This window comes from Heterodontus francisci, chromosome 5 (genome assembly GCF_036365525.1).
Source record: "Heterodontus francisci isolate sHetFra1 chromosome 5, sHetFra1.hap1, whole genome shotgun sequence".
Taxonomy (NCBI): Eukaryota; Metazoa; Chordata; class Chondrichthyes; order Heterodontiformes; family Heterodontidae; genus Heterodontus; species Heterodontus francisci.
Window position 1 is genome coordinate 2,147,299 of NC_090375.1, and position 27,479 is coordinate 2,174,777.

The 27,479-nt window shown below is 57.3% G+C and overlaps 1 protein-coding gene across 2 annotated transcripts in view; it reads right to left on the reverse strand.

Moving 5' to 3' along the window:
• Positions 1-27,479, reverse strand: part of LOC137369695 (potassium voltage-gated channel subfamily H member 2-like) — a 465,677-nt gene that overhangs the window by 362,881 nt on the left and 75,317 nt on the right. The window contains exon 1 of one of the 2 annotated variants that reach the window (XM_068031033.1): positions 3,961-4,031. The exons of the other annotated variant lie outside the window; for it this stretch is intronic. The gene's annotated coding sequence lies outside the window, so the exon portion shown is untranslated. Of the gene's footprint in view, positions 1-3,960; positions 4,032-27,479 lie in introns of those variants that run through there. 2 annotated transcript variants of the gene reach the window in all.

Consider the following 27,479-nt stretch of genomic DNA (forward strand, 5'->3'; position numbering starts at 1 on the left):
GGACCCACATGTAATCGTCCCCCAGGACGTCCCAGAACGCCCTGAGGAACTCCACGGTCAACCCATCCAGTCCTGGTGATTTGCCCCTCGAGAGCTGGTGGAAGGCGCCAGTCAGCTCCGCCAACGTGTACGGAGCCTCCAATCCTTCGGCGCCCTCCGGGCTGACCTGCGGCAGGTCCTCCCACAAAACTCTGCGCGCGTCCTCGCTGGACGGATCTGGAGAGAACAACGCACTGAATGGACCAGGAGGCCCATTCCCTCCGGATCCGTGATGGAAGATCCGTCGTCGGCCAGCAGCTCGACGAGCTGCTTACGGACCCCCCGCCATTTTTCCAGCGAGTAGAAGAAGGATGAGGCGCGATTTAATCTTCCAGGATCAGGATCCGCGACCTCACATACGCGCCTCAGGACCCTATGAGCTGCAGGTCCCTCAGCGCGCCCTTCTTCTCTTTGTACGCCTGCCACAGGGCCGGGTCCACGACGGCATGACCGAGGCGGGACTCCAAGTCGAGCACCTCCCTCTCAAGGCGCCCGATCTCAGCCTCCCGCCTCTTGGTCGACCCCCTTCGCGTACTCCTGACAGAAGATGCGGATGTGAGTCTTGCCCACATTCCACCATAGCCTCAAGGAGGGGAAGCCCCCCTGCTTCCTTCTCCAGTCGGCCCAGAATCGACAGAACGAGTCCCGAAATCCCTCGTCCTCCAGCAGCCGGTTGTTAAAGTGCCAGTACGCGGACCCCACACGCGTGCATAGCGGAGTGAATTCCGCCCACACCAGGCGGTGGTCCGAGCACGGCACCAGCTGCATGGAGGCTGCCAAGACGCGGGAGACGTAGGCCTGCGAAAAGTAGAGGCGGTCGATTCGGGACCCTCCTCCTCCAGACCTCCACGTGAAGGCGCTGGAGTCGGGATGGAGATGCCGCCAGACGTCCACCAAGTTAAGGGAGCTGATCAGTCCCCTCAACTTCTCCACCGACGCTTGGCCGCGCTGGGGACTGGAGTGATCCCCCACCTCGAGGGTGCAGTTAAAATCCCCCCCGAGGATGATGCACTCGCCGCTATCGATGGAGTTCAAGAGAGCGGACACTTCTTCAAAGAAGCGCGCTTGCAACGCGCCGGGCCTGGGCGCGTACACGTTCATAAAGTGGAGCGGCATGCTACCCAGGCGAACGGCGAGGTGGAGCAAGCGGCCCGGCACTAGCTCCTTGACCCCCAAGATCTCCGGCTGAAAAGTCGGGGCCAACAAGATAGCCACCCCACTAGAAATAGGGGTGAGGTGACTCATGTAGACCCCACCCTGCCACTCCAGGAGCCAGGTGGCTTCGTCTCCCGGAACGGTGTGGGTTTCCTGCAGAAAGCTCACCGCGTATCTCCCTTCCCTGAGGACTGAGAGATTGTGAAATCTGCGGTGAGCCCCTCTGCTGCCGTTGAAGTTGAGGCTGGCTATGGTTATCTTCATGTCAAAGGTACTTAAAACCCGTCACCAACACCTCACTGTGAGGAGGGAGTGGAAGTGCACCTGGCTTTCCACTCCCCCAGCAACCCATTGAGGAACACATTAAAACGGCGCCTCTCAACCAGTTTCACGTCCGTGCGCTTGCCCGCTTTCGTAAGGGCGGCACGGACGAACTGGATGATCAGCGCCAGATTCGACCAACGGCCGAGGGCCAGCTGAACTTTATTGCGGCAACCCCTGCAAGCCGCCAGGAAATCCCGGAGTACCGCCGTGGGAATGAGAGGAGATTCGGTGGGAGGCACGAGGGACTCCACCACTCACTGGCGATGGAATCAAGGTCATCCTCCGTGCCCCACACCGAATCCCCATCCTCCTCCGGGTCATCACCGCCAGCGGCTGACACATCCACCACACACTGTGGGGCAGACGTCACGGCCGTGCCAGCTGGTCCCGCCTCCGTCACGATCCCACCCCCAGGATCGATGGCGGAGGAGTCCTCTCTGGGTTCTACTGTGAAACTGGAGCCTGTGGGCGCCAGCAGTTCAGGACCCCCCTCCACCTCCGTCCCCAGGCCAATGAGTGGTCCAGGGGAGATAGAGGTTCCCGACTCCGGAAATCCAGCCGGAGCCGAGTCTGGAGGCGGCGAGAGGAGGCCATCACCCGCTCCACCAGCACCCACAGGCCCAGCAGATGGGGCAGCATTCTCAGTTATAACTCAGTCGGGTGTCTCCTGGTTGGTGGACTCCGGCTGGGAGGGCCGACCCTTTGGGGCCCCGCCCTCCCCTCTACTCAGGGCACCCGACCCAGTGGCAGTGGCAGAATGGGCGGAGTCCCCAGGCTACCCCACCACAAGCAGGGCCCCACTTACTCCTTCAGGAGGGGTCTAATGTACCGGGACCTTCCCCTCCCCTCCATCCTGAGGAATAGGGAGCTCCTGCCCGGACTTTGTAGCCTTGATGTTGGTGGTGGTGTTAAGGGAAACCTGGGGTCCAGAAACAGGAGACAGCTCCCCTCCAACAGATGGGCCCTGCGCCTCAGGGCCCCTCGTTACCTCTGTGGAGGGGTGCCTTCTCCTCTTTTTCCCACTAGAGCGCAGAGGCTCAGAGACCTCCATGTCATCAGAGGCCTCCGCCTCCGCACCCTCCTTTTTTTTAGTCACCCTGGGCCTGAGCCCAGCCCTGGGACAGGTGGATTCCGTGAGAACGGGCTTTGGGATGAGCTCAGGCTCGGGTTGTTTCAATGTGTCCAGGGGACGCGCCTCTTGATGTTTCTTTTGCCTCCGCGTCTTCCTTCCACTCGGACGGACACTCCCCTCCCCACTGGAGGCTGTGAAAACCACAGTCTCCGGAACCGACTGAGCAGTGTCTGTTGGATGTGTGGGGGGAGTGGGACGAGGTGCTGTGGAACCACCCTGGGCCGCCGAGGTGGAGCTGGCGACCGGGAGGTTGGGGCAGTTCTTACGAACATGCACCACCCCCTTGCAGACGTGGCACCGCGCCCCGCCCGAGGTCCAAAAGACGCGGTAGGCCGTCCCCTGGAACGCCACTTAAATTGGCCCTCCGAGTCCTCCTCCCGCGCCAGCTGCATAAATAACTGGCGGTGAAAGGAGTAGACATGTTGGAGGCTGTGTTCCCGAAGACCAAGCCGGACTGGGGTGATCCCCGACCTCACCTCCCCCAGGTGGGGAAGGAGGAGCTGACTGGGAATAAAGGGCGGGACGTTTGATAACATTATCTGCTGTGCAGCGGCCCCTAGAGGGTCCACCGGCAGGGAAGTCCCACCCACAGTGAGCCCTTTACTCAGGGCCAGGGACACGGCCCGCTCGGTCTTCAGGAAGAACACAGCCTTCCCGTACATTTTTGAGGCTGCCACAATGGCCGAGGGGCCGACAACCTCGGCCATTGCCTTTACACAGGCCTCTATAGACATATTGGGGTGGGGATAGCTCTTTACCCCATGGCTTGAAGAAATGAATTTAAAAGGTGACGGGGTCACACGGGTGGCCACAGAGGCTACAGCCGCATCGGTATGAGAATGCCCCGCCACCGGTGATGATGGGCTTGCCATGGCTCAAGAGCCAAACCCACCCCCAAATTGCAGGCAAACAAGCAAAAACAAAGAAACCGACTAGGAGGTTTGGGGAGAGGCTGAGGGTATACAGGAAATGGGAAAGACAGGCTGCAAGCGATGACTTCGCTTTTTTTCCCCTTAAAGGGTGGTACTCAGAGCACTGTAAACACTTCTGGTCTTCTGGTTGTGGGAGGGGTCTTCACCTGGGTCAGCCGAAAGCTGCCCAGCCTCTAGTTCGATCCTTCTGTCTCTATAGCCAAGCAGCTTCAGCTGACCCAGGCTGGGCAATTAGGGTGGGGAGGGAGCTTCCTTGTGTAATCAGTGCAATTACACAGCTCCCTGCAGAATTGTACAGCCCCCACCCCTTGTTGTCCCGGCCTCTTCCACCTCCCACAACAGTCCAGATGAAATAAAAGTTTGGTGCTCGACACCCACCTCGAAATACAGCCTTTTTGTCAAAGTCTTTCCTAGTCTGCAGCAAAAGTTGTTCAGAGTTTTGCAATCTGTCCTCAGCACTCCCTCTCCAGCAGCACCTCCAGCAACTGACTGCAGCACTGTCAACTGCACTGAGTTGATGCACTCTGGAGTCCCAATTAGGAAGCAGCCAACCCCCGTTTTTTTTTCTATGTCGAGGGGGCCTTTATTCCTCAGGCCCCCTTTATATACACACTTATATTTTTAAAATAACTTTATTAAAACCAGATAAATAAACAAAAAACTCAAATTAAAATGCCATTCTCGGTGTCGACGATGCACTCCAGTCCCTGCGGTGCCCACCGGTCGCGGAAGGCCTCAAGCGTACCGGCGGACACCGCATGCTCCTTTTCCAGGAACACCCGGGCGCGAACGTAACCGCGGAAGAGGGGCAGGCAATCGGGGAGGACGGACCCCCCGAAGGCCCGCAACCTGGACCTGTGAATTGCCACCTTGGCCAGGCCCAGGAGCAGACCGACGAGGAGATCCTCCTCCCGGCCCAAGCCCCTCCGCACCGGGTGCCCAAAGATCAGGAGCGTGGGACTGAAGTGCAGCCAGAATTTGAGGAGCTTCCGAGTCTGGAACATGGTCGCCTCCAGTCAGGGTGCTCCCCCGCCGGCGGAGGAGAGCGCCTCGGCTGTCCGGGCGGCCGACTCCGGGGACGGTCCGGCGGGTGGAGGAGTAGCCGAAACCCCCGGGACGCCCCTCACTGCGGGTGGCGAGGGGGCTCGGGAGTGCAGAGCGCTCCCGGCCGAGCTGACCCCCGCTCGGCCGGAACTGCTCATCGGACCCAGGCCCCGAAACCCTCCTCGGGAGCCGGTCCCGCACAACCCGAGCCGCCTCTCAGAAATGCCCTCCGTGCCATTCCAATCGGCACAGAGGGGTTTCCTGTACGGGCTGCTCCTGCACACTCTCCACTTCCTCGCCCTCGTCAGCCGGCCGGACACGCCCTGGCGGTCCGCGTTGCCATCTGGCGGCGAGGGGAAACCCCGATGGAGGTCTCTCTACGCGGGAGTCTTCCCCCTTTACATCGGGGACCTGGGGTGGAGGGTGTTGCACAGAGCAGTCCCGTGCAATAGGCTTTTAAGTAGGTTCACGGACTCCCAGGCCACCTGTACTTTCTGCGGCCTGGACGAGTCCGTGATCCACATTTATACAGAGTGTGCGAGGTTGCAGCCCCTATTTGAGTATCTGAAGGGGCTGCTCCTCAGCCAACCCCCGTGCTGTACCTGTCCCGGGAGTGTTTGATGGGGACAGTGTGGAGGGAGCTTTACTCTGTATCTAACCCCCGTGTGTTGTGTACAGTATGAGCGAGGAGTGTGTTCCCCCTCCTTGCAATCCTTACTCCTGTTTCTTGTCCCACCCCGAGGGTGAAATCACAGTGGTTCTGGCGGTTGCTGAATATGGACATGTTTCGGGAGATTGAGATAAAAACTCCCTCACTTGCCGACTCTCTCTGACACATTCCAATCCATCACGTTCTTTTGTACAGACTATCTCTCACTTGTTTAGTTTACTGGATTGCTCAAACTTTAATTCCTGTTTCTGTATAGAACATGGCATTTTATCAAGAATTTACAGCTTGAAATAAACAGTGAATAACACTGGGGGAAAGGAGAGTGAACTCCCCCTTGTGCAGACCACACTCCCCCTCCCCCATGATCCAGATCACACTCCCCCTCCCCCCTCCCATGATCCAGACCACACTCCCCCTCCCCTGATCCAGACCACACTCCCACCATGATCCAGACTACACTCCCCTCCCCCCTCCCATGATCCAGACCACACTCCCCTCCCCCCTCCCATGATCCAGACCACACTCCCCTCCCCCCTCCCATGATCCAGACCACACTCCCCTCCCCCCTCCCATGATCCAGACCACACTCCCCTCCCCCCTCCCCTGATCCAGACCACACTCCCACTCCCCCCCCATGATCCAGACCACACTCCCCCTCCCCTGATCCAGACCACACTCCCACTCCCCCCCCCATGATCCAGACCACAGTCCCCCTCCCCTGATCCAGACCACACTCCCACTCCCCCCCCATGATCCAGACCACACTCCCCCTCCCATGATCCAGACCACACTCCCCTCCCCCTCCCATGATCCAGACCACACTCCCCTCCCCCCTCCCATGATCCAGACCACACTCCCCTCCCCCCTCCCATGATCCAGACCACACTCCCACTCCCCCCCCATGATCCAGACCACACTCCCACTCCCCCCCCATGATCCAGACCACACTCCCACTCCCCCCTCCCATGATCCAGACCACACTCCCCCTCCCCCCATGATCCAGACCACACTCCCACTCCCCCTCCCATGATCCAGACCACACTCCCCCTCCCCTGATCCAGACCACACTCCCACTCCCCCCCCATGATCCAGACCACACTCCCCCTCCCCTGATCCAGACCACACTCCCACTCCCCCCCCCATGATCCAGACCACAGTCCCCCTCCCCTGATCCAGACCACACTCCCACTCCCCCCCCATGATCCAGACCACACTCCCCCTCCCCTGATCCAGACCACACTCCCACTCCCCCCCCCCATGATCCAGACCACAGTCCCCCTCCCATGATCCAGACCACACTCCCCCTCCCCTGATCCAGACCACACTCCCACTCCCCCCCCATGATCCAGACCACACTCCCCCTCCCCTGATCCAGACCACACTCCCACTCCCCCCCCATGATCCAGACCACACTCCCCCTCCCCCCATGATCCAGACCAGACTCCCCCTCCCCCCCCATGATCCAGACCACACTCCCCCTCCCCCCATGATCCAGACCAGACTCCCCCTCCCCCCATGATCCAGACCAGACTCCCACTCCCCCCCCGCATGATCCAGACCACACTCCCACTCCCCCCCCATGATCCAGACCACACTCCCCTCCCCCCTCCCATGATCCAGACCACACTCCCCCTCCCCCCATGATCCAGACCACACTCCCCTCCCCCCTCCCATGATCCAGACCAGACTTCCCCTCCCCCCCCATGATCCAGACCAGACTCCCACTCCCCCCCCCATGATCCAGACCACACTCCCACTCCCCCCCCCCATGATCCAGACCACACTCCCCCTCCCCCCATGATCCAGACCACACTCCCACTCCCCCCATGATCCAGACCAGACTCCCACTCCCCCCCCCCATGATCCAGACCACACTCCCACTCCCCCCCCGCATGATCCAGACCAGACTCCCACTCCCCCCCCCCATGATCCAGACCAGACTCCCACTCCCCCCCCCGCATGATCCAGACCAGACTCCCACTCCCCCCCCCCATGATCCAGACCACACTCCCACTCCCCCCCCCGCATGATCCAGACCAGACTCCCACTCCCCCCCCCCATGATCCAGACCAGACTCCCACTCCCCCCCCGCATGATCCAGACCAGACTCCCACTCCCCCCCCCCGCATGATCCAGACCAGACTCCCACTCCCCCCCCATGATCCAGACCAGACTCCCACTCCCCCCCCCCATGATCCAGACCAGACTCCCACTCCCCCCCCGCATGATCCAGACCAGACTCCCACTCCCCCCCCCGCATGATCCAGACCAGACTCCCACTCCCCCCCCATGATCCAGACCAGACTCCCACTCCCCCCCCCCATGATCCAGACCACACTCCCACTCCCCCCCCATGATCCAGACCACACTCCCACTCCCCCTCCATGATCCAGACCAGACTCCCACTCCCCCCCCGCATGATCCAGACCAGACTCCCACTCCCCCCCCATGATCCAGACCACACTCCCCCCCCATGATCCAGACCACACTCCCACTCCCCCCCCATGATCCAGACCACACTCCCACTCCCCCCCCCATGATCCAGACCAGACTCCCACTCCCCCCCCGCATGATCCAGACCAGACTCCCACTCCCCCCCCCATGATCCAGACCAGACTCCCACTCCCCCCCCCATGATCCAGACCAGACTCCCACTCCCCCCCCCATGATCCAGACCACACTCCCACTCCCCCCCCATGATCCAGACCACACTCCCACTCCCCCCCCATGATCCAGACCAGACTCCCACTCCCCCCCCCATGATCCAGACCAGACTCCCACTCCCCCCCCCATGATCCAGACCAGACTCCCACTCCCCCCCCCCATGATCCAGACCACACTCCCACTCCCCCCCCCATGATCCAGACCAGACTCCCACTCCCCCCCCCATGATCCAGACCAGACTCCCACTCCCCCCCCCATGATTCAGACCAGACTCCCACTCCCCCCCCCATGATCCAGACCACACTCCCACTCCCCCCCCATGATCCAGACCACACTCCCCCTCCCCCCTCCCATGATCCAGACCACACTCCCACTCCCCCCGATCCAGACCACGCACCCCTCCCCCCCATGATACAGACCACACTCCCCCTCCCCCCATGATCCAGATCACACTCCCCCTCCCCCCTCCCATGATCCAGACCACACTCCCCCTCCCCCTCCCCCCATGATCCAGACCACACTCCCCCTCCCCCCATGATCCAGACCACACCCCCCTCCCCCCCGATCCAGACCACACACCCCTCCCCCCGATCCAGACCACACACCCCTCCCCCCCGATCCAGACCACACCCCCCTCCCCCCCATGATCCAGACCACACTCCCCCTCCCCCTCCCCCCATGATCCAGACCACACTCCCCCTCCCCCTCCCCCTCCCCCCGATCCAGACCACACACCCCTCCCCCCATGATCCAGACCACACTCCCACTCCCCCCCATGATCCAGATCACACTCCCCCTCCCATGATCCAGACCACACTCCCCCTCCCCCTCCCCCCATGGTCCAAACCACACCCCCCTCCCCCCCATGATCCAGATCACACTCCCCCTCCCATGATCCAGACCACACTCCCCCTCCCCCTCCCCCCATGATCCAGACCACACTCCCCCTCCCCCCGATCCAGACCACACACCCCTCCCCCCATGATCCAGACCACACTCCCACTCCCCCTCCCCCCATGATCCAAACCACACTCCCCCTCCCCCCATGATCCAGACCACACCCCCTCACCCCCGATCCAGACCACACTCCCCCTCCCCCCCCATGATCCAGACCACACTCCCACTCCCCCCCCCATGATCCAGACCACACTCCCCCTCCCCCCTCCCATGATCCAGACCACACTCCCACTCCCCCCGATCCAGACCACACACCCCTCCCCCCCATGATCCAGACCACACTCCCACTCCCCTCCCCTGATCCAGACCACACTCCCACTCCCCCCCCATGATCCAGACCAGACTCCCACTCCCCCCCCATGATCCAGACCAGACACCCACTCCCCCCCCCATGATCCAGACCAGACTCCCACTCCCCCCCCCCATGATCCAGACCAGACTCCCACTCCCCCCCCCCCATGATCCAGACCACACTCCCACTCCCCCCCCATGATCCAGACCACACGCCCACTCCCCCCCCATGATCCAGACCAGACTCCCACTCCCCTCCCCTGATCCAGACCACACTCCCACTCCCCCCCCATGATCCAGACCAGACTCCCACTCCCCCCCATGATCCAGACCAGACTCCCACTCCCCCCCCCCATGATCCAGACCAGACTCCCACTCCCCCCCCCCCCATGATCCAGACTCCCACTCCCCCCCCATGATCCAGACCACACTCCCACTCCCCCCCCATGATCCAGACCACACTCCCCTCCCCCCTCCCATGATCCAGACCACACTCCCCCTCCCCCCATGATCCAGACTCCCACTCCCCCCCCATGATCCAGACCAGACTCCCACTCCCCCTCCCCCCCATGATCCAGACCACACTCCCCCTCCCGCCTCCCATGATCCAGACCACACTCCCCCTCCCCCCCCATGATCCAGACCACACTCCCCCTCCCCCCTCCCATGATCCAGACCACACTCCCCCTCCCCCCATGATCCAGACTCCCACTCCCCCCCCATGATCCAGACCAGACTCCGACTCCCCCTCCCCCCCATGATCCAGACCACACTCCCCCTCCCGCCTCCCATGATCCAGACCACACTCCCCCTCCCCCCCCATGATCCAGACCACACTCCCCCTCCCCCCTCCCATGATCCAGACCACACTCCCCCTCCCCCCATGATCCAGACTCCCACTCCCCCCCCATGATCCAGACCACACTCCCACTCCCCCCCCATGATCCAGACCACACTCCCCCTCCCCTGATCCAGACCACACTCCCACTCCCCCCCCATGATCCAGACCACAGTCCCCCTCCCCTGATCCAGACCACACTCCCACTCCCCCCCCATGATCCAGACCACACTCCCCCTCCCCTGATCCAGACCACACTCCCACTCCCCCCCCATGATCCAGACCACAGTCCCCCTCCCATGATCCAGACCACACTCCCCCTCCCCTGATCCAGACCACACTCCCACTCCCCCCCCATGATCCAGACCACAGTCCCCCTCCCATGATCCAGACCACACTCCCCCTCCCCTGATCCAGACCACACTCCCACTCCCCCCCCATGATCCAGACCACAGTCCCCCCCCCATGATCCAGACCACACTCCCCCTCCCCTGATCCAGACCACACTCCCACTCCCCCCCCATGATCCAGACCACACTCCCCCTCCCCCCATGATCCAGACCAGACTCCCCCTCCCCCCATGATCCAGACCAGACTCCCACTCCCCCCCCGCATGATCCAGACCAGACTCCCACTCCCCCCCCATGATCCAGACCAGACTCCCACTCCCCCCCCGCATGATCCAGACCACACTCCCACTCCCCCCCCCATGATCCAGACCACACTCCCCTCCCCCCTCCCATGATCCAGACCACACTCCCCCTCCCCCCATGATCCAGACCACACTCCCCTCCCCCCTCCCATGATCCAGACCAGACTCCCCCTCCCCCCCCATGATCCAGACCAGACTCCCACTCCCCCCCCATGATCCAGACCACACTCCCACTCCCCCCCCCCCATGATCCAGACCACACTCCCCCTCCCCCCATGATCCAGACCACACTCCCACTCCCCCCATGATCCAGACCAGACTCCCCCTCCCCCCCCATGATCCAGACCACACTCCCACTCCCCCCCCCATGATCCAGACCACACTCCCCCCCCCGCATGATCCAGACCAGACTCCCACTCCCCCCCCCCCCATGATCCAGACCACACTCCCACTCCCCCCCCGCATGATCCAGACCAGACTCCCACTCCCCCCCCATGATCCAGACCAGACTCCCACTCACCCCCCCCCATGATCCAGACCAGACTCCCACTCCCCCCCCCGCATGATCCAGACCAGACTCCCACTCCCCCCCCATGATCCAGACCAGACTCCCACTCCCCCCCCGCATGATCCAGACCAGACTCCCACTCCCCCCCCCCCATGATCCAGACCACACTCCCACTCCCCCCCCCATGATCCAGACCAGACTCCCACTCCCCCCCCCATGATCCAGACCACACTCCCACTCCCCCCCCATGATCCAGACCACACTCCCACTCCCCCCCCATGATCCAGACCACACTCCCACTCCCCCCCCATGATCCAGACCAGACTCCCACTCCCCCCCCCGCATGATCCAGACCAGACTCCCACTCCCCCCCCATGATCCAGACCACACTCCCACTCCCCCCCCCATGATCCAGACCACACTCCCACTCCCCCCCCATGATCCAGACCAGACTCCCACTCCCCCCCCATGATCCAGACCAGACTCCCACTCCCCCCCCCCATGATCCAGACCAGACTCCCACTCCCCCCCCCCATGATCCAGACTCCCACTCCCCCCCCATGATCCAGACCAGACTCCCACTCCCCCCCCCCCATGATCCAGACCAGACTCCCACTCCCCCCCCCCATGATCCAGACTCCCACTCCCCCCCCCCCATGATCCAGACCACACTCCCACTCCCCCCCCATGATCCAGACCACACTCCCACTCCCCCCCCATGATCCAGACCACACTCCCCTCCCCCCTCCCATGATCCAGACCACACTCCCCCTCCCCCCATGATCCAGACTCCCACTCCCCCCCCATGATCCAGACCAGACTCCCACTCCCCCTCCCCCCCATGATCCAGACCACACTCCCCCTCCCGCCTCCCATGATCCAGACCACACTCCCCCTCCCCCCCCATGATCCAGACCACACTCCCCCTCCCCCCTCCCATGATCCAGACCACACTCCCCCTCCCCCCTCCCATGATCCAGACCACACTCCCCCTCCCCCCTCCCATGATCCAGACCACACTCCCACTCCCCCCGATCCAGACCACGCACCCCTCCCCCCCATGATACAGACCACACTCCCCCTCCCCCCATGATCCAGATCACACTCCCCCTCCCCCCTCCCATGATCCAGACCACACTCCCCCTCCCCCTCCCCCCATGATCCAGACCACACTCCCCCTCCCCCCATGATCCAGACCACACCCCCTCACCCCCGATCCAGACCACACACCCCTCCCCCCGATCCAGACCACACACCCCTCCCCCCCGATCCAGACCACACCCCCCTCCCCCCCATGATCCAGACCACACTCCCCCTCCCTCTCCCCCTCCCCCCATGATCCAGACCACACTCCCCCTCCCCCTCCCCCCGATCCAGACCACACACCCCTCCCCCCATGATCCAGACCACACTCCCACTCCCCCCCATGATCCAGATCACACTCCCCCTCCCATGATCCAGACCACACTCCCCCTCCCCCTCCCCCCATGGTCCAAACCACACCCCCCTCCCCCCCATGATCCAGATCACACTCCCCCTCCCATGATCCAGACCACACTCCCCCTCCCCCTCCCCCCATGATCCAGACCACACTCCCCCTCCCCCCGATCCAGACCACACACCCCTCCCCCCATGATCCAGACCACACTCCCACTCCCCCTCCCCCCATGATCCAAACCACACTCCCCCTCCCCCCATGATCCAGACCACACCCCCTCACCCCCCATGATCCAGACCACACTCCCCCTCCCCCCCCCATGATCCAGACCACACTCCCCCTCCCCCCTCCCATGATCCAGACCACACTCCCCCTCCCCCCCCATGATCCAGACCACACTCCCCCTCCCCCCCCCATGATCCAGACCACACTCCCCCTCCCCCCTCCCATGATCCAGACCACACTCCCACTCCCCTCCCCTGATCCAGACCACACTCCCACTCCCCCCCCATGATCCAGACCAGACACCCACTCCCCCCCCCATGATCCAGACCAGACTCCCACTCCCCCCCCCATGATCCAGACCAGACTCCCACTCCCCCCCCCCATGATCCAGACCACACTCCCACTCCCCCCCCATGATCCAGACCACACGCCCACTCCCCCCCCATGATCCAGACCAGACTCCCACTCCCCTCCCCTGATCCAGACCACACTCCCACTCCCCCCCCATGATCCAGACCAGACTCCCACTCCCCCCCCATGATCCAGACCAGACTCCCACTCCCCCCCCCCATGATCCAGACCAGACTCCCACTCCCCCCCCCCATGATCCAGACTCCCACTCCCCCCCCATGATCCAGACCACACTCCCACTCCCCCCCCCATGATCCAGACCACACTCCCACTCCCCCGCCATGATCCAGACCACACTCCCCTCCCCCCTCCCATGATCCAGACCACACTCCCCCTCCCCCCATGATCCAGACTCCCACTCCCCCCCCATGATCCAGACCAGACTCCCACTCCCCCTCCCCCCCATGATCCAGACCACACTCCCCCTCCCGCCTCCCATGATCCAGACCACACTCCCCCTCCCCCCCCATGATCCAGACCACACTCCCCCTCCCCCCTCCCATGATCCAGACCACACTCCCCCTCCCCCCATGATCCAGACTCCCACTCCCCCCCCATGATCCAGACCAGACTCCCACTCCCCCTCCCCCCCCATGATCCAGACCACACTCCCCCTCCCGCCTCCCATGATCCAGACCACACTCCCCCTCCCCCCCCATGATCCAGACCACACTCCCCCTCCCCCCTCCCATGATCCAGACCACACTCCCCCTCCCCCCATGATCCAGACTCCCACTCCCCCCCCATGATCCAGACCAGACTCCCACTCCCCCTCCCCCCCCATGATCCAGACCACACTCCCCCTCCCCCCCCCATGATCCAGACCACACTCCCACTCCCCCCGATCCAGACTACACACCCCTCCCCCCCATGATCCAGACCACACTCCCACTTCCCCCGATCCAGACCACGCACCCCTCCCCCCCATGATACAGACCACACTCCCCCTCCCCCCATGATCCAGATCACACTCCCCCTCCCCCCTCCCATGATCCAGACCACACTCCCCCTCCCCCTCCCCCCATGATCCAGACCACACTCCCCCTCCCCCCATGATCCAGACCACACTCCCCCTCCCCCCATGATCCAGACCACACCCCCTCACCCCCGATCCAGACCACACCCCTCTCCCCCCGATCCAGACCACACACCCCTCCCCCCGATCCAGACCACACACCCCTCCCCCCCGATCCAGACCACACACCCCTCCCCCCCGATCCAGACCACACCCCCCTCCCCCCCGATCCAGACCACACCCCCCTCCCCCCCATGATCCAGACCACACTCCCCCTCCCCCTCCCCCCATGATCCAGACCACACTCCCCCTCCCCCTCCCCCCGATCCAGACCACACACCCCTCCCCCCATGATCCAGACCACACTCCCACTCCCCCCCATGATCCAGATCACACTCCCCCTCCCATGATCCAGACCACACTCCCCCTCCCCCTCCCCCCATGGTCCAAACCACACTCCCCCTCCCCCTCCCCCCGATCCAGACCACACACCCCTCCCCCCATGATCCAGACCACACTCCCACTCCCCCCCATGATCCAGATCACACTCCCCCTCCCATGATCCAGACCACACACCCCCTCCCCCTCCCCCCATGATCCAGACCACACTCCCCCTCCCCCCGATCCAGACCACACACCCCTCCCCCCATGATCCAGACCACACTCCCACTCCCCCTCCCCCCATGATCCAAACCACACTCCCCCTCCCCCCATGATCCAGACCACACCCCCCTCCCCCCCGATCCAGACCACACTCCCCCTCCCCCCCCATGATCCAGACCACACTCCCCCTCCCACCCCCCCATGATCCAGACCACACTCCCCCTCCCCCCTCCCATGATCCAGACCACACTCCCACTCCCCCCGATCCAGACCACACACCCCTCCCCCCCATGATCCAGACCACACTCCCACTCCCCCTCCCCCCATGATCCAGGCCACACTCCCACTCCCCCTCCCCCCATGATCCAGACCACACCCCCTCACCCCCGATCCAGACCACACCCCCCTCCCCCCCGATCCAGACCACACACCCCTCCCCCCCGATCCAGACCACACCCCCCTCCCCCCATGATCCAGACCACACTCCCCCTCGCCCCATGATCCAGACCACACTCCCCTCCCCCCATGATCCAGACCACACTCCCCCTCCCCCCATGATCCAGACCACACTCCCCCTCCCCCCATGATCCAGACCACACCCCCTCACCCCCGATCCAGACCACACCCCCCTCCCCCCCGATCCAGACCACACACCCCTCCCCCCGATCCAGACCACACACCCCTCCCCCCGATCCAGACCACACCCCCCTCCCCCCCGATCCAGACCACACCCCCCTCCCCCCCGATCCAGACCACACCCCCCTCCCCCCCGATCCAGAACACACTCCCCCTCCCCCCATGATCCAGACCACACTCCCCCTCCCCTTTCCCCCGATCCAGACCACACCCCCCTCCCCCCCGATCCAGAACACACTCCCCCTCCCCCCATGATCCAGACCACACTCCCCCTCCCCCTTCCCATGATCCAGACCACACTCCCCCTCCCCCCTCCCATGATCCAGACCACACTCCCCCTCCCCCCATGATCCAGACCACACTCCCCCTCCCCCTTCCCATGATCCAGACAACACTCCCCCTTCCCATGATCCAGACCACACCCCCTCCCCCCTCCCATGATCCAGACCACACTCTCCCTCCCCCCTCCCATGATCCAGACCACACCCCCTCCCCCCATGATCCAGACCACACCCCCTCCCCCCATGAACCAGACCACACTCCCCCTCCCCCCATGATCCAGACCACACCCCCTCCCCCCATGAACCAGACCACACTCCCCCTCCCCCCATGATCCAGACCACACTCCCCCTCCCCCCATGATCCAGACCACACTCCCCCTCCCCCCTCCCATGATCCAGACCACACTCCCCCTCCCCCCCCGATCCAGACCACACTCCCCCTCCCCCCCCATGATCCAGACCACACTCCCCCTCCCCCCATGATCCAGACCACACCCCCCATGATCCAGACAACACTCCCCCCCCTCCCCCATGATCCAGACCACACCCCCTCCCCCTCCCCCCATGATCCAGACCACACCCCCTCCCCCCATGATCCAGACCACACTCCCCCTTCCCCCCCCCCATGATCCAGACCACACTCCCCCTCCCCTCCCATGATCCAGACCACACACCCCCTCCCCCTCCCATGATCCAGACCACACTCCCCCTCCCCCCTCCCATGATCCAGACCACACTCCCCCTCCCTTGATCCAGACCACACTCCCCCTCCCCCCGTCCATGATCCAGACCACACTCCCCAACCCCCCCATGATCCAGACCACACTCCCCCTCCCCCCATGATACAGACCACACTCCCCCACCCCCCATGATCCAGACCACACTCCCCCTTCCCTTGATCCAGACCACACTCCCCCTCCCTTGATCCAGACCACATTCCCCAACCCCCCCCATGATCCAGACCACACTCCCCCTCCCTTGATCCAGACCACATTCCCCCTCCCCCCGCCCATGATCCAGACCACACTCCCCCTCCCCCCCCCATGATCCAGACCACACTCCCCCTCCCCCCCCCATGATCCAGACCACACTCCCCCTCCCCCCCTCATGATCCAGACCACACTCCCCCTCCCCCCCATGATCCAGACCACACTCCCCCTCCCCCCCCCCCCATGATCCAGTCCACACTACTCCCCTGCCCCCACAACAATCCAGACTGCACTTCCTCTCCCAGATATATTCAGTGACCAGCTGAGTCCATGTGGCAGTCCTGAGCTCTGACAGCAGAGGGCAGTGCTGAGCCTCCAGTTAAATCCTGATTCTGGGAGCTGCAGCCCAGTGACAGGCGAATCCTGACCATTGCTGAAGCAGATGGGTTTTTACAACAACGGTTTTGGTAAGCACCATTAGCTGAGATTTTAATTCCATATTTAATCATTGAATTTAAATTTCACCATCTGCCCTGGCAGGTTTTGAACCCATGTCCCCAGAGCAATAGTCTGGGTTCTGGATTACTAGTCCAGTGACATTACCACAACACCATTGCCCCCCACAGGAAAGTAAGTAGAATGTTGTCACTTATTGCAAAGGGGAATCAAGTATAAAAGTAGAGCCCTTACTTAGACCACATCGAGAATATTGTGTACATAGAGTCATAGAGTCGTACAGCACAGAAACAGGCCCTTCGGCCCACCGCGTCCATGCCGACCATAATGCCTATCTATACTAATCCCACCTGCCTGCATTAATTCCATATCCCTCTATGCCTTGCTCATTCAAGTACCTGTCCAGATGCCTCTTAAATGTCGCTACTGTTCCTGCCTCCACCACCTCCTCAGGCAGCTCATTCCAGATACCCACTATTCTTTGTGTGAAACATTTACCCCTTTGATCCCCTTTAAACCTCCTCCCTCTCACCTTAAATCTATGCCCTCTAGTTTTACTCACCCCTACCATGGGAAACAGATTCTGGCTATCTACCCTATCTATGCCTCTCATAATTTTATATACCTCTATCATGTCCTCTCTCAGCCTCCTTCACTCCAGGGAAAACAGACCCAGCCTATCCAACCTCTCTTTATAACTCAAGCCCTCCAAACCAGGCAACATCCTTGTGAATCTTTTCTGCACCCTCTCTAGCTTAATTACATCTTTCCTGTAGTGCAGCGACCAGAACTGCACACAGTACTCCAAATGCGGCCTAACCAACGTTATGTACAACTGTCACATGACATCCCAACTCTTGTACTCAATGCCTCGGCCGATGAAGGCAAGCATGCCATACGCCTTCTTCATCACCCTGTCTACCTGTGTTGCCACTTTCAGGGAACTATGTACTTGCACCCCAAGGTCTCTCTGCTCAACAACACTCCCCAGGGCCCTGCCATTCACTGTATATGTCCTGCCCTGGTTTAACTTCCCAAAATGCATCACTTCACACTTGTCTGCGTTAAATTCCATTTGCCAATCCCTTGCCCACTTTCCCAGTTGATCAATATCTTGTTGTAACAAAAGAACAAAGAACAGTACAGCACAAGAACAGGCCATTCGGCCCTCCAAGCCTGCACCGATCTTGATGCCTGCCTAAACTAAAACCTTCTGCACTTCCGGGGTCCATATCCCTCTATTCCCATCCTATTCATATATTTGTCAAGATGCCTCTTAAACGTCGCTGTCGTACCTGCTTCCACCACCTCCCCTGGCAGCAAGTTCCAGGCACTCACCACCCTCTGTGTAAAGAACTTGCCTCGCACATCCCCTCTAAACGTTGCCCCTCTCACCTTAAACCTATGTCCCCTAGTAACTGACTCTTCCACCCTAGGAGAAAGCTTCTGACTATCCACTCTGTCCATGCCGCTTATAACTTTGTAAACCTCTATCATGTCGCCCCTCCACCTCCGTCGTTCCAGTGAAAACAATCCGAGTTTATCCAACCTCTCCTCATAGCTAATGCCCTCCAGACCAGGCAACATCCTGGTAAACCTCCTCTGTACCCTCTCCAAAGCCTCCACGTCCTTCTGGTAGTGTGGCAACCAAAATTGCACGCAATATTCTAAGTGTGGCCGAACTAAAGTTCTGTACAGCTGCAGACAACCTTAGACAACCTTCTTCACTGTCCACTATACCACCAATTTTGGTGTCATCTGCAAACTTACTAATCATGCCCCTTACATTCACATTTGAGTCATTAATATATATGACAAACAACAGAGGGCCCAGCACCGATCCCTGTGGCACACCACTGGTCACCGGCCTCCAATCTGAAAAACAACCCTCCACTACCACCCTCTGCCTCCTATCACCAAGCCAATTTTGTATCCAATTGGCTAGCTCACCCTGGATCCCATGTGTTCGAACCTTCCGGACCAGCCTACCATGTGGGACGTTGTCAAAGGCCTTGCTAAAGTCCATGTAGACAACGTCCATCGCCCTGCCCTCGTCAATCGTCTTAGTCACCTCCTCAAAAAACTCAATCAAATTCGTGAGACATGATTTCCCACGCACAAAGCCATGCTGACTATCCCTAATCAGACCTTGTCTTTCCAGATGCATATAAATCCTGTCTCTCAGAATCCCTTCCAATAACTTTCCTGCCACTGATGTAAGGCTCACCGGCCTGTAGTTCCCTGGCTTATCCCTGCTGCCCTTCTTAAATAAAGACACAACATTAGCTATCCTCCAGTCTTCCGGTACCTCACCCGTGGCTAACGATGATACAAAAATATCTGGCAGGGCCCCAGCAATCTCCTCCCTTGCTTCCCAGAACATCCTAGGATACACCTGGCCAGGCCCTGTTTTGGTCTCCTTACTTAAGAAAGGATATAATTGCTCGAGCAGTTCAGACTGATTCCTGGGATGAGGGGTTATCTGATGAAGAAAGACTGAGCAGGTTGGGCCTATACCCACTGGATTTTAGAAGAATGAGAGGTGATCTTATTGAAACATACAAGATCCTGAGGGGACTGGACAGGGTGGGTGTTGAGACGATGTTTCCCCTTGTGGGAGAGACTAGAACCAGGGGACACAGTTTAAAAATAAGAGGTCTCCCACTGAAGACAGAGATGAGGAGAATGTTTTTCTCTCAGAGGGTCGTTAGTCAGTGGAATTCTCTTCCTCAGAGAACAATGGAGGCTGCGTCATTGAATATATTCAAGGCGGAGTTAGATTTTTTATAGACAAGGGAGTCAAGCATTATGGGAGGCAGACAGGAAAGTGGAGTTGAGGCCACAATCGCATCAGCCATGATCTTATCAAATGGCGGAGCAGGCATGAGGGGCTGAATGGCCTACTCCCACTCACAATTGGTATGTTCATATTGACAGTTGTTGTGTGATTACCTTTAAGAGTAATGTACCTTTAAGATCTTAGCCTGCTAATAAAATAAATCTGGAATTTAAAGCTAGTCTAATGATGGCCATGAAACCATTGTCGATTGTTGTAAAAACCCATCTGGTTCACTAATGTCTTTTAGGGAAGGAAATCAGCTGTCCTTACCTGGTCTGGCCGACATGTGACTCCAGACCCACAGCAATGTGGTTGACTCTTACATGCCCTCTGAAATGGCCTAGCAAGCCACTCAGTTGTACCTCACCGCTACGAAGTCAGTAAAAAGGAATGAAACTGGACGGACCACCCGGCATCGACCTCGGCACCGGAAACGACAACGGCAAACCCAGCCCTGTCAACCCTGCAAAGTCCTCCTTACTAACATCTGGGGGCTTGTACCAAAGTTGGGAGAGCTGTCCCACAGACTAGTCAAGCAACAGCCTGACATAGTCATACTCACAGAATCATACCTTACAGACAATGTCCCAGACACTGCCATCACCATCCCCGGGTATGTCCTGTCCCACCGGCAGGACAGACCCAGCAGAGGTGGTGGCACAGTGGTATACAGTAGGGAGGGAGTTGCCCTGGGAGTCCTCAACATCGACTCCGGACCCCATGAAGTCTCATGGCATCAGGTCAAACATGGGCAAGGAAACCTCCTACTGATTAACACCTACTGCCCTCCCTCAGCTGATGACTCAGTACTCCTCCATGTTGAACACCACTTGGAGGAAGCACTGAGGGTGGCAAGGGCACAAAATGTACTCTGGATGGGGGACTTCAATGTCCATCACCGAGAGTGGCTCGGTAGCACCAATACTGACCGAGCTGGCCAAGTCCAAAAGGACAGAGCTGTTCGACTGGGGATGCGGCAGGTGGTGAGGGAACCAACAAGAGCGGAAAACCTACTTGACCTCGTCCTCACCAATCTGCCTGCTGCACATGCTTCTGTCCATGACAGTATTGGTAGGAGTGACCACCGCACAGTCCTTGTGGAGACGAAGTCCCGCCTTCACATTGAGGACACTCTCCATCATGTTGTGTGGCACTATCACTGTGCTAAATGGGATAGATTTCAAACAGATCTAGCAATGCAAAACTGGGTATCCATGAGGAGCTTTGGGCCATCAGCAGCAGCAGAATTGTACTCAACCACAATCTGTAACCTCATGGCCCGGCATATCCCCCACTCTAACATTACCATCAAGCCAGGAGACCAACCCTGGTTCAATGAAGAGTGCAGGAGGGCATGCCAGGAGCAGCACCAGGCATACCTCAAAATGAGGTGTCAACCCAGTGAAGCGACAACACAGGACTATCTGCATGCCAAACTGTGTAGGCAACATGTGATAGATGGAGCGAAGCGATCCCACAACCAACGGATCAAAGAACAAAGAACAGTACAGCACAGGAACAGGCCATTCGGCCCTCCAAGCCTGCGCCGATCTTGATGCCTGCCGTAACTAACACCTTCTGCACTTCCGGGGACCGTATCCCTCTATTCCCATCCTATTCATGTATTTGTCAAGATGCCTCTTAAACGTCTCTATGGTACCTGCTTCCACCACCTCCCCCTGCAGCAAGTTCCAGGCACTCACCACCCTCTGTGTGAAGAACTTGCCTCGCACATCCCCTCTAAACTTTCTCCCTCTCACCTTAAACCTATGTTCCCTAGTAACTGACTCTTCCACCCTGGGAAAAGCTTCTGACTATCCACTCTGTCCATGCCGCACATAACTTTGTAAACCTCTATCATGTCACCCCTCCACCTCTGTTGCTCCAGTGAAAACAATCCGAGTTTTTCCAACCTCTCCTCATAGCTAATGCCCTCCAGACCAGGCAACATCCTGGTAAACCTCTTCTGTACCCTCTCCAAAGCCTCCACATCCTTCTGGTAGTGTGGCGACCAGAATTGCACGCAATATTCTAAGTGTGGCCTAACTAAAGTTCTGTACAGCTGCAGCATGACTTGCCTATTTTTATATTCTGTGCCCCGACCGATGAAGGCAAGCATGCCGTATGCCTTCTTGACTACATTATCCACCTGCGTTGCCACTTTCAGTGACCTGTGGACCTGTACGCCCAGATCTCTGCCTGTCAATACTCCTAAGGGTTCTGCCATTTACTGTATACCTCCCACCTGCATTAGACCTTCCAAAATGCATTACCTCACATTTGTCCGGATTAAACTCCATCTGCTATTTCTCCGCCCAAGTCTCCAACCGATCTATATCCTGCTGTATCAAGACACCCAACACCACCTTCTTTTTGATAATGAGATGACTGAGACTATCTACACTCCCTTCCCTGGACTCATCATCCACCAAATCCTTCTCTTTGGTGAATACTGATGCAAAGTACTCATTTAGTACCTCGCCCATTTCCTCTGGCTCCACACATAGATTCCCATCTCTGTCCTTGAGTGGACCAACCCTTTCCCTGGTTACCCTCTTCCTCTTTATATACGTATAAAAAGCCTTGGGATTCTCCTTAATCCTGTTTGCCAATGACTTTTCATGATCCCTTTTAGCCCTCCTGACTCCTTGCTTAAGTTCCTTCCTACTGCCTTTATATTCCTCAAGGGCTTTGTCTGTTCCTAGCCTTCCAGCCCTTACGAATGCTTCCTTTTTCTTTTTGACTAGGCTCACAATATCCCACATTATCCAAGGTTCCCGAAACTTGCCAAACTTATCCTTCTTCCTCACAGGAACATGCTGGTCCTGGATTCTAATCAACTGACGTTTGAAAGACTCCCACATGTCAGATGTTGATTTACCCTCAAACAGCCGCCCCCAATCTAAATTCTTCAGTTCCTGCCTAATATTGTTATAATTAGCCTTCCACCAATTTAGCACCTTCACCCGAGGACGACTCTTATCCTTATCCACAAGTACCTTAAAACTTATGGAATTATGATCACTGTTCCCGAAATGCTCCCCCACTGAAACATCGACCACCTGGCCGGGCTCATTCCCCAATACCAGGTCCAGTACGGCCCCATCCCTAGTTGGACTATCTGCATATTGTTTCAAGAAGCCCTCCTGGATGCTCCTCACAAATTCTGCCCCATCCAAGCCCCTAGCACGAAGTGAGTCCCAGTCAATATTGGGGAAGTTAAAATTATCCATCACTACAACCCTGTTACCTTTACATCTTTCCAAAAACTGTCTATATATCTGCTCCCCTACCTCCCGCTGACTGTTGGGAGGCCTGTAGTAAACCCCCAACATCGTGACTGCACCCTTCCTATTCCTGAGCTCCACCCATATTGCCTCGCTGCATGACCCCTCCGAGGTGTCCTCCCGCAGTACAGCTGTGATATTCTCCTTAACCAGTAATGCAACTCCCCCACCCCTTTTACATCCCCCTCTATCCCGCCTGAAGCTTCTAAATCCTGGAACATTTAGCTGCCAATCCTGTCCTTCCCTCATCCAATTCTTTGTCACAGCAACAACATCATAGTTCCAAGTACTAATCCAAGCTCTAAGTTCATCTGCTTTACCTGTTATACTTCTCACATTGAAACAAATGCACTTCAGACCACCAGTCCCGATGTGCTCAGCAACATCTCCCTGCCTGCTCTTCCTCTTAGTCTTACTGGCCTTATTTACTGGTTCCCCCTCATTTATTTCACCTGCTGTCCTACTGCTCCGGTTCCCACCCCCCTGCCACACTAGTTTAAACCCTCCCGAGTGACGCTAGCAAACCTCGCAGCCAGGATATTTGTGCCCCTCCAGTTTTGATGCAACCCGTCCTTCTTGTACATGTCCCATCTGTCCCTGAAGAGATCCCAATGGTCCAGATATCTGAAACCCTCCCTTCTACACCAGCTGTTCAGCCATGTGTTTAGCTGCACTATCTTCCTATTTCTAGCCTCACTGGCATGTGGCACAGGGAGTAATCCCGAGATTACAACCCTAGAGGTCCTGTTGTTTAACTTTCTACCTCACTCCCTAAACTCCCCCTGCAGGACCTCGTCATTCTTCCTGCCTATGTCATTGGTACCGATGTGTACCACAACTTCTGGCTGTTCACCCTCACCCTTCAGAATGCCCCCTGTCCGTTCAGAGACATCCTTGACCCTGGCACCAGGGAGGCAACATACCATCCTGGAGTCTCTTTCACATCCACAGAAGCGCCTATCTGTGCCCCTGACTATAGAGTCCCCTATAACTATTGCTCTTCTGTGCTTTGTCCCTCCCTGCTGAACAACAGTGCCAGCCGTGGTTCCACTGCTCTGGCTGCTGCTGTTTTCCCCTGATAGGCCATCCCCCCCAACAGTATCCAAAACGGTATACTTGTTAGAGAAGGGGATAGCCACAGGGGATTCCTGCAGGAACAAATGTTCGGTATTGGGGATGCTACTAATGATGTTATGGAGTTTCTCGTAGAACTGGTCTTTAGCTTCAGATGGGGAGCAGAGCGTTGGAGCATAGATGCTGAGTAGGTGTACTGGACCAGAGGTGATGAGCAGTCGGATGGACAGTATGCGTTCCGAGCCATTTGAGGGAGGCTCTATCATGCTGAGCAAAGAGTTTCTGAAATTTTTGAAGTAACAGAGAAGGTTGATGAAGGGAATGTGTTAGAAATTGTTTATATGGATTTTAGGAAAGCATTTGATAAGGTACCACATAAAAGGCTGGTTTACAAAATTGAGGTTCATGCAATAGGAGATTTAGTGTCCAATTAGATAAAAAGATTGGCTCAAGGACAGAAAACACTGAGTCACAGGAAATGGTTGTTTTTCAGACTGGAGGATGGTAGATCGTGGTGTTCCCCAAGGGTCAGTGCTAGGAGGCTTTTTTTGATATATATATAAATGACTTGGATATCGGAATATAGAGTAACATTTCAAAATTTGCCAATGACACAAACTTGAAGGTGTGGTCCACTGTGAGGGTGATACCAAACGACTGCAACAGGACACAGATAGGCTAGCAGAATAGGCAGACAGGTGGCAGATGGAATTTAATACAGAGACGTGTGAGGTGATGCATTTTGCAGAAGGAATAGGGAGAGGCAATAGTATACTTAATGGCACAGTTCTAAAGAGTGTGCAGGAACAGAGGGACCTGGGGGTTCATGTGCATCGATCTTTGAAGATGACAGGACATATTGAGAGAGTGGTTAGTAAAGCAAATGGGATCTTGAACATCATAAACAGAGGCATTGAGTACCAAAGCAGGGAAGTTATGCTGAACATTTATAAAGCTCTGGTTAGGCCCCAATGAGAATATTGTGTCCAGTTCTGGTCACCACACTTTAGGAAGGATGTGAGGGTCCTTGAGAGGCTGCAGAGGAGATTTACCAGAATGGTTCCAGGGATGAGGGGTTTTAGTTACAAGGTCAGTTGGAGAAGCTGGGGTTGTTCCCCTTGGAGCAAAGGAAATTGAGGAGAGATTTAATAGAGATGTACAAGATTATGACAGTTTTAGATAATGTAGACAAGGACAAACTGTTCCATTAACTAATGGTACAAGGACTCGGGAACAGATATAAGGTTTTGGGTAAGAAATGCGAGGGGGGTTGTGGGAAGGAACTTTTTTTACACGGCGGGTGGTAATGCCCTGGAACTCGTTGCCCATGTGGGTGTTGGAAGTGGAGACGATCAATGATTTCAAAAGAAAATTGGATGGGAACTTGAGGGAAATAAACTTACAGGGCTACAGGGATAGATCGGGGGAATAGGACTGACTGGATTGCTCTGCTGAGAGTCGACATGGACTCAATGGGCTGAATGGCCTCCTTCTGTGCCAGAATGACTATAACAATGCTCCAATCCCTTTGTCTCAAGCAGTAACATACCATTTTGTCTTCCTAATTGCTGCAAGTTAATTTTCTGTGACTCACGTGCAAGGACACCCAGGTCCCCCTGAATATCAACATTGGCCAGTCTCTCACCATTCAAAAATATTCTGCTTTTTCACTTTTTGTACCCAAATGGATAATTTCACAGTTCTCCACATTATATTCCATCTGCCATGTTCTTGCCCACTCACCCGACCTGTCTATATCCCTCTGCAACGTCTTTGCATCCTTCTCACCGCCGGCTTTCCCACCTAACTTTGTATTGTCAGGAAACTTGGATGCGTTACACTCTGTTCCCTCATCTAAATCATTAATATAGATTGAACATAACTGAGGCCCAAGTACTGATCCTTGTGGTACCCCACTAGTTACAACCTGCCAACCTGAAAATGGCCCAGTTATTCCTGTGTTTATATCACAATGGAGTACAGAGAGTTCACCTCTCCATCCCCGGGCCGAGGGAGCAGGGGACCTCCTATCCCAACCTCTGCTCTCATGGTTTCTGTGTTTTTCACACAGTTAGAGGCAGTTCAGTGCATAACAGTTTTGCATTTGTTTATCTCTGGTGCTCAATGTTTCAGTCTGGTATGTGTAACTACTGTGTGTAAATAATGAACTCACCATGCAGTGTAATGGAACCAGCTGATTAATAATTCACATGAAGGATCTTTTAAAGACAGGATTAATTAACTGCCGTCATTACAGTGATGGAGAGTCAGGTCTGATTCATCCATTATTAAATCATTCGGAATGACTTTGGAAACTCTCTGCCAATAATTTCATGTAAACTGGTCTCTGTGATGGGCATCAGCCTCCTCCATCTGACCAGTAACCTCACAAACAACTCCTACCTCTGCAATATCACTCAAACACTCCCAGGGCAGGTACAGCACGGGGGAAAAAAACAACAACAAAAAACGGGGAACTAAGTGTGCTCCGAATGCAGAGTATTAGTTTCAAGGAAGGATAAATACAATTACATCTTGCTGTAATTGGGCCATGGGATTTACAAACACACATGTTCCCTTTAATAGAAAGGTCTTAAAAAAAAAAATCCAAAGATATTTTTGGCTGTTTTCACTGCGATCAGTTTATTTTTTAAAAAAAGCCATGCCAATTTGATTACATATGCACTTTTGGTCCCTCCTTGATCCCAATGGTGTCGCCAGTAAAGTTTGTTTTTCTCTTTCTGAAATGTGTCTTTGCACCAGACATGATAGATTTATATTAAATGTATTTTGTAAAATATTTAATAAAGAGAGCAGCATAAAAAAAAACGGGGGTGATACAATTAGCTGAGGGTTTATGGTGAACAGTTTCGCAGTACATAAAAAAAAAAGTGTTCGATGAGGTAATGCTCATGATACACACTTCCCCATCAAACACTCCCAGGACAGGTACAGTACGGGGGTTAGATACAGAGTAAAGCTCCCTCTACACTGTCCCCCATCAAACACTCCCAGGACAGGTACAGTATGGGGTTAGATACAGAGTAAAGCTCCCTCTACACTGTCCTCATCAAACACT